Raw genomic sequence first — 15,578 nt, 5'->3', positions numbered from 1 at the left:
TTCCGAAAAGGAATATGCTACCGACTGTGGAAACTATCGGAATATTACGCTCAAACCTCATGCCAGTAAAATACTACTGAAGATCCTACAAAGATGGTTGGTTACAGACTTATTTTAACAAAGTGCTGACAGAGGAAAAAACATGATTCAGAAAAGGCAGAGGAACAAGAGATGTGATTGCTATCATTAGATGCAAAGCCTTCGACTGCGTTGATCATCAGAAAATTTGGAATATCATGAAGGATATAAGTGTGCCGCACCATCTGATCAGCCTTATTAGTAACCTTTAAATTGACCAAGAAGCAACAGCCTGAACGGAATATGGCAACACAGAATGGTTCAAAATAGAGGGAAGAGTCAGACAAGGCTGCATCCCGTTACCATTTCCGCTCAATTTATGTGCCGAAGCTATTTTCAGGAAGTCTGGAATTGACGAAAAAGAATAAGGAATAAAAATTGCTGAAAGAATCATCAGCAATCTTAAATATGCAGATGATACAACATTAATAGCAACAATCATAGATGGAGTGAAGGACTTGTTACAGAGTGTCTAGATGGAAAGCTCGAACATGAGACTGATACTCAACACAAAGTAGACAAAGATATTGACTACTGCTAGGAACGACCTGGACACATTTGAGATGGATGGCGACGAACTGGAAGTTGTAAAAAACTTCAACCTGCTCAGATCGATGATCACTCAAGATGCAGTAACAACACCAGAAGTCGATATGAAAATATCTGTAGGCAAATCAACAATGAAGTCACTGGACAAGGTTTTCAAATTAAGGAACATTTCACTGGCCATGAAGACATGGCTCGCACATAGTTTGGTCTTTCCTGTGGCAACGTATGAATGCAAAGCCTGAACGATAAAGAAACAAGAGAGAAGAATCGACGCCTTTGAATGTGGTGCTTGAGAAGGATGTTATCAATACCATTGATGGCAAAAAGAAAAAGCACATCAATTTTGGAACAAATCAAGCCAGACATGTCACTCAAAGCAAGAATCACCAAGCTATGACATGCCTACTTTGTACACAGCATAATAATAATAATAATAACAATAATAAAAATAATAATAATAATAATATTTTATACGAAGAGAAGAATCATTGGTGAAAAACGTCATGGTCGGAAGAATAGAATGAACAAGGCGGAGAGGAAGACCAACAACCCGATGGCTCTGTAATATCAACATAATGGCAGAGAAGACCCTGGTTGACCTATCTAGGCTTGCACAAAAACAATCTTTCTATAGAGCTTTCATCTATCAAGTCACCATGGGTCAAGATTGAGCCAAAGGTTATTAAATAAATAAATAGTAGGCTGTCACTTCTATATGCCCTGGTGTCTCAGGGGTAAGTGCACTGCAGGTAGTAGAGACGATTAGCATACCCGAGTTTCAAAAGGTATGGGGAAGAAGGCTAGGCTTTTCTTATATAGTTTAGATATGATATGAATCCCATTTTTTTTCTAAAAGTCTGGATGAGGTCAAGATGCATAGCACACCAACTGTGACAATGACATGCATCCGTTTATGAATGTTTGTGACTGAGACATGCTGGTGGGCTGCTTAATTAGTAAACAATGGCTTAATTGTGTTTGCTGTATATTCTGTGTGAATTATGAATGACCTGCATCTGTTCTTGTGGATGGGGACAGGATAGAAAGCTTTTTGGGTAGGTCATAGGGTGAAAATCTTCATCTGTTATTGCAATATGATCATAAGAGAATGCACAAAGTTATTTTGCAAAATGATTAAATAAAGGGTCTAATGTATTTTGCATAGTAGTTAAAAGGTCTAAAAATTTTTAATTCCTTCTTAAATCTGTATAAAGTACTTTCTTTTCTGCATCTTTCCTATTATTCTAGACCGACTTGGGGATTTAAGGCCCTTATACACATTAAACTAATGTCAGTCAACCTTCTGATATCGACAAGTTTACCTGTCAGTTTCATGAATGGGACCCCAACTTGTGGATCTGGAGATACAGGTGCTTCTCACAAAATTAGAATATCATCAAAAAATTAATTTATTTCAGTTCTTCAATCCAAAAAAGTGAAACTCCTATATTATATAGAGTCATTACAAACAGAGTGATCTATTTCAAGTGTTTATTTCTGTTAATGTTGATGATTATGGCTTACAGCCCATGAAAACACAAAAGTCATTATCTCATTAAATTAGAATACTTTATAACACCAGCTTGAAAAATGTTTTTAAAATCCAAAATGTTGGCCTACTGAAATGTATGTTCAGTAAATGCACTCAATACTTGGTCGGGGCTCTTTTTGCATCAATTACTGCATCAATGCAAGTTAAATCCATACAGTTACATAACTGCTGACGTCAAGGATTGGCTGCAGGATCAGGTGTCTGATGGACAGAACATTGTCACTTCTGTTGTGTAAAGTTTAGATTTTAATGTTTGCACAGCTATTTCTATATTCGATTGAATACATATGTCATCACAGTTTGATATAAGGGAACTTATTACATAACACTAAGCCAGATATTTTTTTATTATAGAAAAAGAAAATGATTACTACTGCAAATGAGTGAATCTTTTGAAATTTGAATTCACTGGCATTGCTGAATTTATTAAAATGATTCAATATTATTATTTGCTGCAAATCGGATTGCAAGTAAAAAGTCTCTACTTGCCTGGTAATTTTGTGTATAACACTGAATTTCCCTTTGAGTCTATCAAACATGTTTTGAGCACTGAAATGCAAAGAGAGCATTTTAATGTCCTAGTGGCTGGAGTAAAAAGTATGGTAAGCAGTGGTAACCAGCAGCCTATTTAACCCCACATATTAGTTTCAGACTCTGTAGGCTGCTCATATAGTATAAAAGGTCCAACATGTATCCCTGTTTGTTGGCAAAGGCATGCCTTGCTGGTGTTTATACACAGGCAGAGCAAACTGAAAAAGTTGTGACATTTCCACACACTTGGGTTTAAAAATTAGCCCTTTTTCAGGAGTATCAAGAGATTACCATTTTGCTAAACAAAGAAGCAATAGCTCTTTCACAAACCATCCAAAAATACCCCTTTAGTTAGAGAGACAAAATAGATGTAATATTTTGAAAGTGAAAATTGATTGTTTCTTAACTAGGATTAAGAATTGATCCTGTTTTTGGGGTCCACAACTTCATTAGGCAATTAAAATTACAATTGCCGTCTAAAAATTATCCCCTTTTTCGGAGATAAAACAGGAGTACTGTTTTCAAAGTAAAGAAGGTATGGCTTGTTTTCCCCTATTCTTTTTAAAAAGGAGTCCTAATTTGGGAGCTGTTTCTTGTTTGTGTACCCTCAAGAGAGTACATTTCCTAACATCAGCAGTACTGTCCATACCACAGTACAATACAGGAGATGTCTGACTGACAAAGCTTTGCACTGGCTACAATAAGATCAGCAATACAGAGAGTTAGGACAGTGCAGGCAGGGAGTTGTGTGGTAGTTTAGGTCCTACAGCAACTGTACTACAGTACAGATGACAAAATGGACATAATGGACAGGGAGCACAAGGAGAATGAGCATGGACAACATCCAGCAGTATTGTTGTGGCACCTACAATTGTTACATGTGACTAGTCAAAAAGTTGCAAAACCTTAATTGCTTATATTATTTTTTAACTGTTTTTAAGTTGCTTAATCAATTTTAGAATTTTTTATTTTCTTTAATTTTGTATAGGACAAACAATAAAAAAATATTCATAATGAAAAGTATAAATAACGGAGGTAAAATACTGTACATTTATTTTAGATTTGCAAGTCCCAGAAATTACATCACATGGTATATCCTAGACAATCATGAGCGACCACCATAGCCTGTATAAAAGCCTATGCAGTGAATGCTGCAGCCATTTTAGAGTGACTTAATATAGTGAGAAGATGTCAGAATTCACAGCTCAGTAATAGAGACAGAAAGAGGACGCCCTAACACATTGGAAAGATACTCCAGACAGTAATATGTTGTACAAGTGAAACACTGAAGATGATGAGAGTAGTAGTCTGCCAATAATATAGAGATTCAATAGAAAAAGAGGAAAGAGATTTAAGAGAGGTACTAGCAGCAGTGTCAGACTCTGTGTAATTGATCAGTGATATGATGTAGCTGGCACTGATCCTGCTGCATTTGAATTTCAATTACACATTGATTTTTTTTAATTCTTAATGCCATTATGCTTGCTTGTCACAAGAGACTTTATTGAGTTTTTGCATTTCTTGAACAATTATTTTTGAGAAGGGAAAAGGGAATAATTTTTTTTTTTTTAAAAAACAACTTAATATTTCTTGTCCCCAAAATCCAGATATTTAAAGGGGACCTGTCACCAGGTTTGGTCGATATGAGTTAAGGCCACCACCTTTCAGGCATGATATACAGCATTCTATAGTGCTGTATACAAGCCCCTGGTCCAACCTGAAAGAGAAGAAAAAGAGCTTTTATTACACTCACCTGGGGAGCAGTCAGGTCTGATGGATGTTGCTCGTCTTGATCCAGTGCCTCCCATCTTCTTGCCGATGGGCAGGGCTGGACTGGGACAAAAAAGCAGCCCTTCCACACAAACCCCACCAGCCCACATTCTATAACTCTCCCCACCCCCGATCAGTGAATTTTCCTATACTTTCTCGTGTCCCTCATCATTCTCTTAAGGGAGTTTGGCCTGTTTCACACGTCCTGATATTTCTAGTACAAGAAAAAACAGTACTGGAGCTATACGTGTCCGTGTGCCGCATCGGGAGCACATGTACCGGTGCCTGGGAAACAGTGTACAGGTAGCGCTTTTCTCAAGCTCCAGGTGCTGAATGCTGCACTCATCATTGACCCCTGACAGCGCTGTGATCATCAGCAGCAGGGACAATAATGAGTAGTATTCTGCTCCCGCAGTGTCCCTGTGTAAAAAATAAGAATAAAATACAAAAATCCTTATACACACCTGTTTTAAGTGTCCCCCGCTGTAATCCATGCGACCAATCACGACAAGGAGAATGACTCCCGCAGAGAGCGGGCCCCTGGTCTGTACTGATCTCAGTGCGTGACAGTGCACCGCTCGCTGAGTGCAGCTCTAAGGCCCGTTGCTGCAAGAATCATTCTCCCCAGCTTCTCGGTGTGAGCAGTCACATGGATTACAGGGGAGGACACTTAGGACAAGTGAGTATAAGGATTTTTTATTTTATTCTTATTTTTACTGGTGGAGACAGTGGAAGCAGACTACAACTCTCATCATGGTCCCCTTCTGGTACTGATCGCAGCGCCGGCAGGGGACAACAATGAGGGCAGCGTTAAGCACCCTGCTCTTGGAAACAGCGCTAACTAAACACTGATTTCCATGTGCTGGTACGTGTCACACAGATGGCATCCATGTGCAGTACGTGTTTACACGGACCCATTGACTTGAATATATCCGTGTGATCTGTGTTGTGGATCCAAAACATTACCACATGGGCTAATAAGGAGTTCATCACTTTTTTAACAATTAATGGGAGTACTAAGATATATATATATATATATATATATATATATATATATATATACAGTATAAATCAGTATAAATATATATATATATGTATATATATATATGTACACTGTATACACATACATACAGTACAGACCAAAAGTTTGGACACACCTTCTCATTTAAAGATTTTTCTGTGTTTTCATGACTGTGAAAATTGTACGTTCACACTGAAGGCATCAAAACATGTGGAATTATATACTTAACAAAAAGTGTGAAACAACTGAAAATATGTCTTATATTCTAGGTTCTTCAAAGTAACCACCTTTTGCTTTCATGACTGCTTTGCACACTCTTGGCATTCTCTTGATGAGCTTCAAGAGGTAGTCACGGAAATGGTCTTCCAACAATCTTAAAGGAGTTCCCAGAAATGCTTAGCTCTTGTTGGCCCTTTTGCCTTCACTCTGCGGTCCAGCTCACCCCAAACCATCTTGATTGGGTTCAGGTCTGGTGACTGTGGAGGCCAGGTCATCTGGTGTAGCACCCCATCACTCCCCATCACTGTGTTTCTGTGTCACTGCATCTAAAGTACCCGTGTTACATTTGGCGTAGTCGGCAGGATGCAGTCGTTAGACACGGACACTGCAGAGCAGTCCTTCCTGGGTGCTTCTAAATCTAGCTTTCCGCTGGGGGCCATGCTCAGCAATCTCCCAAAGTTCACGGGGACAATATGATGCTGTGGGACTGGATTGAGAGAGTTAGGAGTATGTTACATATGCACCCAATGACTCCAGCTATGCAAGCCAAAATAACCTTACTGTCCCTGGACGGCGAGGCCCGACAATCCATGATGTACCACCCTCCCCATGACCGGAATACTGTAGAAAAAGTGGTGCGGATACTGGAGGAGATGCATGGGGATCCCACCAATGTAAAAGAGCTGAGGATACGGCTGTTTCACCAAGTGCAGCAGGAGGAGGAGACTGTGACGCAGTATGTTAATGCCTTAGAGAGGGTGCATGCCTATATCACTAGAAAAGATGACATGGGGAATTAGGGAATCTTATGGGACCAGTTTGTGGCAGGCCTCAGGGATGTACAGCTGAAGCAGGCCTTGCGGAAGCGCCTGCGCATCAACCCACGTATGACTTTTCTAGAAGTGGGGGCAGAGGCACGTGTGAGAGAGCAGGATTTTAGGGGTGACGGCCCCGGCATTGATGGTCCGGAGTAATGAGGTACCCACCCCGCCTGCAGGTGAACCGGAATGGGCTCGAGAGATGCGAAAGGAGATACAGGAGATGCAGGATGAATGGTCCAGTCTCAAGAAGACCTCTGCCCCGACACCAGAGATACCCATATCGATTGCCCCAGTTATGGAAACAATTGAATTCAGGCCCCGCCCAGCAGAAGAGAAGTGAGGCAGCCCTACACAGACAGAGACACGACCTGCTGGAAGTGTGGAGGCGCAGGACATTACGCCAGGGCCTGTGCTAGCCGAGGGCGGCCCCTGTCGTGGCAGCCGTTAAACTAGCGGGCTCTCTGCTTGGGGGACACAGCCCGGAGCCTGAGGAAGGGGAAAGAAAAAGAGGAAGTCCCAAGGACCTGGTTTCCACCAGCCCGACTGTCTGGGCCGAAATAAGCGGTCGGGCTGTTTGCTGCCTGATTGACACGGGATCCCAGGTGACTACGATGACAGAAGCCTACTTTCAACAGCGATTTCCAGAGATAGCGTGGCCTGAATGGGGACCAGTAATTAGACTCACGGCAGCTAATCAATTACCCATCCCAGTCGCAGTGGTGGTGTGGATGAAGATCTGAGTGTGTGGAAAAGATGTGGGAAAAAAAGGAGTCATCCTGGTCGCAGGGGGAACCGGAAGTGGACCCCCGGTGACCCTCGGAATGAATGTGCTGAAAGAGATCAGGCAAATCCTGCTTAGTGAGCCGAAGGAGATTCCTCTAGACCAATGGGACCCGCGAACTCCCCAAAGGAGGGTCATTAAACAACTAATCCAAGCTGCCCAGGCTCAGGAGACATCAAGTGAAGGGAAGATCCTGGGGAAAATAATAGTGCCAGCAACTACGGTGCTCACCTTACCACCCGGACAAACTGTACTCACTTTACCCACACGGGCCTGCACACCTCTTGAGGGGGTCGAATTTCAGATAGAACCAACATCGATGGACAAAGTACCCCCTGGACTCTTGGTGGCTCGGACACTGGCCACCGTCCAGAGTGGCAATGTTATAGTGCGGTGTGTTAATCTGGGCGAAGATGATCTCACACTCCTTCCCAGGGTGGAAGTAGCCCAGATTCTGGGAATGCCAGAGAAGTTGGTGCGACCTGATATGGTACAGCTATCCGCTGTGCGAGGAGACCCCTGGACTCTGGCGGTCACCGTGCCCCCGGAATCCCACCGGGCTAGTGCGAAGGGGGGACGAAGAATCCTAGAATGAATGCGGGCTGAATTGACCGGACTTACACCTCGACTGGTGCAGCAGGTTGAGGAGGTGCTGGAGCAGTACCAGGAAGTCTTTGCTCGCCATGAGGATGATTTTGGTTGCACCGAAGCCATTACCCACGAGATTCCCACCGGGAGTGCTGCCCCAGTGCGGGAGAGATACCGGCAGATACCTCCCCAGATGTATAAAATGGTTTAGGAGATGCTAGCCCATATGTTACAGAATGGTGTGATACCGCAGAGTTAGAGTCCATGGGCAGCCCTGACTGTCCTGGTCCAGAAGAAAGATGGGACCCTGTGGTTCTGTGTGGACTATAGACGACAGAATGCCTGTACAGTACGGGACTCTTACCCACTACCCCGAATCGAAGAGTCCCTGTCGGCCTTAGGGAAGGCAAGATACTTCTCCTCCTTGGATCTGGCCAGTGGGTACTGGCAGGTGCCCGTGGCTGAACATGACCGTGCGAAGACAGCGTTCATATTACCCATGGGACTGTTTGAGCTCAATCAGATGCTCTTCGGCCTCACTAACGCCCCTGGGACGTTCCAGCGTCTGATGGAGAGGTGCCTGGGCGATTTAAACTTCGAGGCGACACTGATTTACCTTGACGACAAAATTGTCTATGCCGCCACCTTCGAGGAGCACCTCCAGCGACTGGAGCAAGTACTGAGTCACCTATAGAGTCATGGCCTAAGGTGAAGCCCCAGAAGTGCCACCTGTTCTGCAAACAGATCGAATATCTCGGTCATACTGTATCCGGTGAAGGAGTCAGGCCCACCCAGGAAAAGGTGGCCGCCGTACAGGAGTGGCCTACCCCGAAGACAGTGAAGGACGTTCGGGCCTTCCTGGGACTTGCCGGGTACTACCGAAGATTCGTGAAGAACTTCACCCGCATAGCCAACCCATTTCTGGAGTTACTTAAGGTAGTGCCGGCGGGCTCCAAGAATCAGGCGATTCGGTGGGGAAGCAGCCAGGAAGAGGCCTTCCGTGCCCTAAAAATGGCCCTGACCGAGGCCCCAATACTTTCTTTGCGGATTTCTCCCAAACCTTCATACTCCACACGGATGGGAGCCTACATGGTCTGGGAGCCGTGTTATCCCAAGTACAGGAGGGGAAAGAGCACGTGATTACGTACGCCAGCCACTCCCTTCACGACTCCGAGAGGAACCCAGATAATTATAGCTCTGTCAAATTAGAGTTGCTGGCTCTGGTTTGGGCAATGACCGAGAAGTTTGCAGAGTATTTGTCTGGGTCCAAAGTACTGGTGAGAACATATAACAACCCACTGGCCCACCTGGAGAATGCAAAATTGGGGGCCCTGGAGCAGCAGTGGGTGGCCCGCATGGCCAGGTACCGGTATAAGATCACCTACCGGCCTAAGGCAGAGAATACTCGCGCCAACGCCCTCTCCAGAGTGACATATGAACGGCCTGATCATAACCGGAGGCTGATGAGACCCCTAGCTTCCGAAGTTTCATGGGACCGCTGGCTGAGGCGCAGGGACAGATCGGAGAGACGTCGGAAGAACAAGTGCTAGGGCAGCCAAGAGATGACTGGATCCGACTTCAACAGACTGACAGAGAAGTTGCTCAATTACGTCAATGGGTGGCTTTGCGGCAAGTCCCCAGTAAAGAAGAGAGGAGTACCCTGTCCCAGGGAGCACTGAAGATGCTGGGACAATGGGAGAGACTGTGTTTGCGAGACGGGCTGCTGTACTGACGGGTGCAGCTACTGCGAGAGTTCGGGACCACCTGGCAAGTGGTGATCCCAGAGAAGTTGGTCGGAGTAGTGGCTAAGGAGGCTCATGAACGAGGGGCTCACTTCAGACCAGAGAAGACATTTCAGTGGTTGCAGAGGCTGGTGTATCATCGCCGACTGCAAGCAACAATAGAAGACACTTGTCGAAGATGTCGGAGCTGTGAGCTGGTTAAGCCCCCGGAGCAGCGGGTCCCCATACAAACTATTGTGACTTCTGCCCCCTTGGAGGTGCTGATGATCGACTATTTGACTGTTGGACCGGCGCATCTCAGGTATGAGCATTGCCTGGTAATGACAGCCCACTTCACAAAGTTTGCGGTAGTGACCCCGACCAGAGACCAGACAGCCGAGTCAGCTGAGCAGGCCATCTGCCGAGACTTCATTTGGGTGTATGGCTGCCCAAAGAGGATTCATTCCGATCAAGGCGCCTGCGTCCAAGGCCGGGTGATGGAAGAAGTCACCGACTATTCCTTACCACCCTCAAGGAAAAGGGGCCTGTGAATGCTTTAATTGGACACTGATCCAAATGCTCTGCACGTTGGAGGAAGATCGGAAGGTACGGTGGCCTGAGTTTTTGGCCGAGCTGGTGTGGGTCTACAACAACCGGGTATGGTGTGGGTATACAACAACGGGGTTCGCTCCTTACACTTTGCTGTTCGAGCGAAAGGGGCGAGAGGTTACCGAGTTAGAGCTGGACCCCGAGGAGGACTACCCACGGACCGGGGTGTCTTCCTGGGTCCGGGAACATCAGCATCGACTGCAGACCCTCCGACAGTTGGTGCAACAAAAGTTTCAGGAGCTCAAACATCACGAGACATTGCCTCTTCGAGAGACAGCTCTGAGGCCCTGGGAGCGGGTGTTGGTTCGGGACAGGCGGCCCCAGGGCACATTGAGTAGTCGGTGGGAACGGACCCCATACCGAGTGAAGCGCAGGATTGGCGCTGAAGGACCTGTGTATGAAGTTCAACCCGAGGGGGCTGAAGGAGCCCCTACCAGAGTGGTTCATCGTAGTATGCTGCGACCCAGTCTGTCTAAAGATGACGAGGATGGAGAAAAATCACCTGCTTCTAGAGAGGGTCCTGTCACAGTTGCCCCAAGCCACGATGGGGACAAAGAAGAGTTGTTGATTCTACCTCCGAGCCCCAGCACTCGATTACCTGCAGTCCCCAGTGCAGGCGGCGAGGGAACAACATCGGTTGAAGCCACCGGGTAGGCAGAGTTTGGAAATCAAAGTGACCCTGCACCCCCCATTTGTCAAACTGAGTTACGCCGGTCAGAATGGACAACAGCAGGAGTGCCTCCTCTCCGTTGCGAACAAGATCAATTCATATGGTACCGTATCATCCAGGAAGTCCAACAATGTGAACGTTTGATGAAGGAACTCTCGCCCATGGAATGGCGAGTTAAAGGAGAGCTGGAGTGTAAGGGGGAAAACTGGGGTGTAAGTACTTTCAGAGCAAGAGATCCGGAACTACCGGGGCTGTGCCTCTGGTTGCAGGGGGAAGACAGACTGCGAGCACAGGAGTCAGGTGACTGGGAAGATGGGGGCGTGTCCAGAGTGAGAGCTGGGAGGTCAGGTGACCGGGGAACTGGTGGTGTGGCTAGAGAGAGGAAGAGACGAGGACGTTTGCGCGGAAAAGCGGAGCTGGGTCCTGCTCAGCAGAGCAGTGTGAGAGGGTCCAGGCTCCTGGCTACAGTACTTAGACCAAGATCCGAGTGCAGTGGACCGGAGGAGTCAAGCCGACTTGAGGAAGAAGAGACGCAGGGTCCATGGAGCGGAGCACGTGAGGTGCCGTGTTATGGATTAGGGGCTCCGCGGGTAAAACCGGAGACGGCCCGCAGCTGCCAGAAGACGGAGCATTGTTTGGGCGGGAACGCCTGAAAAAATCAACACCGGCATCAGCTGGCAACTGCCTTGTGAGGAGCAAGAGTCAGCTAAGTGAAAAAACTGTCGATTACAACCGGTTCGACACTGCTACATCTAGTTAAACTGTGAACTGTCAGTAATAGACTTTTACCTGCTACTTCCCTTGTTTTTCCCCCATATTTTCCCCTGTTACTCCCTGCATGGAGTTTGACCCTGTTGTCATAAACCTCCCCTGTTTATTAACCCCATATTGGCTGCTCTGTGTTTCTGTGTCACTGCATCTAAAGTACCCGTGTTACACTTGTATTAAACAGACTGAATGGGTTTGGATAGAATCCTATAACATAGAGTGTTATTCATACCTTTTCAGAGCAATTAGAGTACTGGAGTAATTTTGCCAAATCTGTGGAATCCAAATTTCAAAAGATTTTATTATCTCTAGAAAAATAAAAAAAATGGTGTGGTCCTTAAGAGGTTAAGGCAATAAATGCCACCTTATAATCTAAGAGAGATAAGTCAAGAACAGTTGAGGACGAAGATGGCACACCTAAGGATGAGGAACTACCAGCAAGCAAAAAAGGAAAGAGCACCCAGAAACACCCAGAAGCGACAAGAAAAAGGACAGCCAAGAAGGGAAGAAGAGTGGTGGTGGTGGGAGACTCACTACTGAGAGGAACAGAAGCAGCTATCTGCAGACCGGACATAACCGCAAGAGAAGTATGCTGCCTCCCAGGGGCGAAGATCAAGGATGTTACCGATAGGATACCGAAGCTCATCAGTTCCAAGGATGTCCACCCATTTCTTCTGATACATGTTGGCACCAATGACACGGCAAAGAAGGACCTACCGACAATCTGCAAGGACTTTGAAGCATTGGGGAAGAAAGTAAAAGAACTGGATGCGCAGGTAGTTTTTTCTTCTATCCTTCCAGTAGACGGGCATGGCGTCAGGAGATGGAACAGGATCCTTGAGGTGAGCAACTGGCTGAGACGATGGTGCAGACAACAAGGATTTGGATTCCTGGACCACGGTGTGAATTACCTCTATGACGGACTCCTTGCCAGAGACGAACTACACCTCAACAAACCCAGGAAACACACATTCGCCAGGAGACTCGCAACACTCATCAGGAGGGCGTTAAACTAGAAGAAGAGGGGATGGGAAGAAAAACGCCGGACACGATCATGCAACCAGAGAACATACTAATGAAAGATATGAAGTGCGACAAAGAAGGTCCAAGACAAGATACTTGGAAGGGAGGTAAGAAAATTTCTAATACAATCCACAGGGAGAAGATTGGAACAAAACAAAATCGTGTAAACTGCGTGCTAGGAAATGCCAGGAGCCTGACAAACAAGATGGATGAACTGGAAGCAGAAATATCTACAGGTAACTATGACATAGTGGGAATAACCGAGACATGGTTAGATGAAAGCTATGACTGGGCAGTTAACTTACAGGGTTACAGTCTGTTTAGAAGGGATCGAAGAAGTCGGAAAGGGGGTGGAGTCTGTCTATATGTAAAGACGTGTCTAAAGCCTACAATACGGGAGGATGTATGGGAGGGAAATGAGGAGGTCGAGTCCTTATGGGTGGAGATACATGGGGCAAAAACAATAATAAAATTATCATAGGAGTCTGTTATAAACCACCAAATATAGCAGAAGCCACGGAAAGTCTATTAATGAGACAAATAGACGAAGTAGCAAAAAATAATGAGGTGCTTATTATGGGGGACTTCAACTACCCCGATATAGACTGGGAAACCGAAAGCTGTAGATCTCAGAAAGGAAACAGGTTTCTGTCAATTATCAAAGACAATTATTTGTCACAACTTGTGCAGGAACCAACTAGAGGGACGGCCCTTTTAGACTTAATATTAACTAACAGGCCAGACAGAATAACTGAGGTGCAGGTCGGGGGGCACCTGGGAAATAGTGACTACAACATTATACAATTCCACATGTGCTTCAGTAGGGTGCCCAGCAAGGGAGTCACAAAAACACTGAACTTTAGGAGGGCAAAGTTTGATCAGCTAAGAGATGCCCTTCACCTTATAGACTGGGATAGTATCTTTAGTAATAGGAGCACGGATAGAAAATGGGACATTTTCAAAACAGTCCTACATAGTCACTGTAGAAGGTACATACCTTATGGGAATAAAAGGGCTAGGAATAGGAGGAAGCCAATGTGGCTAAATAAGGAAGTCAAGAGGGCAATGAAAAACATAAAAAGGGCTTTCGGTAAACTTAAACAAGAAGGCAGCGAGGAAGCGCTAATATCTTATAGGGAAAAAAACAAAATCTGTAAGAAACAAATAAGAATAGCAAAAGAGGAGACAGAGAGACTAATTGCCAAGGAAAGTAAAACGAATCCCAAACTGTTCTTTAACTATATAAACAGTAAAAGGATTAAAACTGATGGCGTTGGCCCATTGAAAAATAACCTGGGTAAAATCATAGAGGGCGATGAGGGTAAAGCAAACCTACTCACTAGCTTCTTCTCCACTGTTTTCACAAAAGAAAACAATTTATCGGAGGAAATGCAGAGTGATAAAGTAAATCCTCTGCTAAATATCACCCACCTAACCCAGTGGGAAGTTCAGAAACGCCTAAATAATATCAAAATAGACAAGTCACCAGGCCCAGATGACATACACCCCCGGGTACTAAAAGAATTAAGTAATGTGATAGACAGGCCGCTGTATCTTATATTCAAGCACTCTTTATGGACAGGGACTGTCCCACTAGACTGGCGCCAAGCAAATGTGGTACCAATATTCAAAAAGGGGTCTAAAAGTGACCCTGGGAACTATAGACCAGTCAGCTTAACGTCTGTTGTGGGTAAATTGTTTGAAGGATTTCTTAGAGATGCTATTGTAGAATATCTTAATGATAATAACTGTCTAACTCCATATCAACATGGATTCATGAGGGATCGCTCCTGCCAAACAAACCTGATCGCCTTCTACGAGGAGATGAGCTCACAGCTGGACCGGGGAGAGTCAGTGGATGTTGTATACCTTGACTTCTCCAAAGCGTTTGATACCGTGCCACACAAAAGGTTGGTATATAAAATGAGAATGCTTGGTCTGGGGGATAATGTGTGCAAGTGGGTAAATAGCTGGCTGAGTGATAGAAAGCAGAGGGTGGTTATCAATGGAGTAAGCTCAGGGTGTGTCAGGGTTACTAGCGGGGTGCCTCAAGGGTCTGTCTTGGGCCCTATATTATTTAATATATTTATTAATGATCTAGTGGAAGGGTTGCATAGTAAAATAGCAATATTTGCAGATGATACTAAACTTTGTAAAGTAGTTAATAAAGATGAGGACAGGGCACAGCTACAGGAGGATTTAGATAAATTGGGGAGTTGGGCCAAAAAATGGCAAATGGGGTTCAATGCCGATAAATGTAAGGTCATGCACATGAGAAAGAAAAACAGCAGTCACCCATACATATTAAATGGGAAACCGTTGGGGAAATCTGACATGGAGAAGGACCTGGGCGTCTTGGTTAACAGCAAATTAAATTGGAGTGCCCAGTGTCAGGCAGCAGCTGCGAAGGCAAATAGAGTCATGGCATGCATCAGAAGAGGAATAGGGGCATATGATGAGAACATTGTTCTTCCTCTGTATAAAGCGCTGGTAAGGCCGCACTTAGAATATTGTGCACAGTTCTGGGCTCCGGTGCTCAGGAAAGACATATTGGAGCTAGAGAGGGTACAAAGGAGGGCGACTAAGGTAATAAAGGGAATGGAGGGACTAGAATACCCAGAGAGGTTGTCAAAATTAGGCCTATTTACATTGGAAAAGAGAAGGCTTAGGGGAGACCTCATAAACATGTATAAATACATCAGGGGGCAGTACAGAGATCTCTCCCATGACCTGTTTATACCAAGGATGGTGACAAAGACGAGGGGGCACACTATGCGTCTGGAGGAAAGGAGGTTCCTGCACCAGCATAGAAGGGGATTCTTTACGGTCAGAGCCGTGAGACTCTGGAACTCTCTGGGAGAGGAAGTGGTGATGTCC

This window comes from Phyllobates terribilis, unplaced genomic scaffold (genome assembly GCF_046119375.1).
Source record: "Phyllobates terribilis strain yellow unplaced genomic scaffold, ASM4611937v1 Scaffold_11__3_contigs__length_659146591, whole genome shotgun sequence".
NCBI classification, from domain to species: Eukaryota; Metazoa; Chordata; class Amphibia; order Anura; family Dendrobatidae; genus Phyllobates; species Phyllobates terribilis.
The sequence above is the reverse complement of the archived record's forward strand: the minus strand, read 5'-3'. Positions refer to the sequence as shown.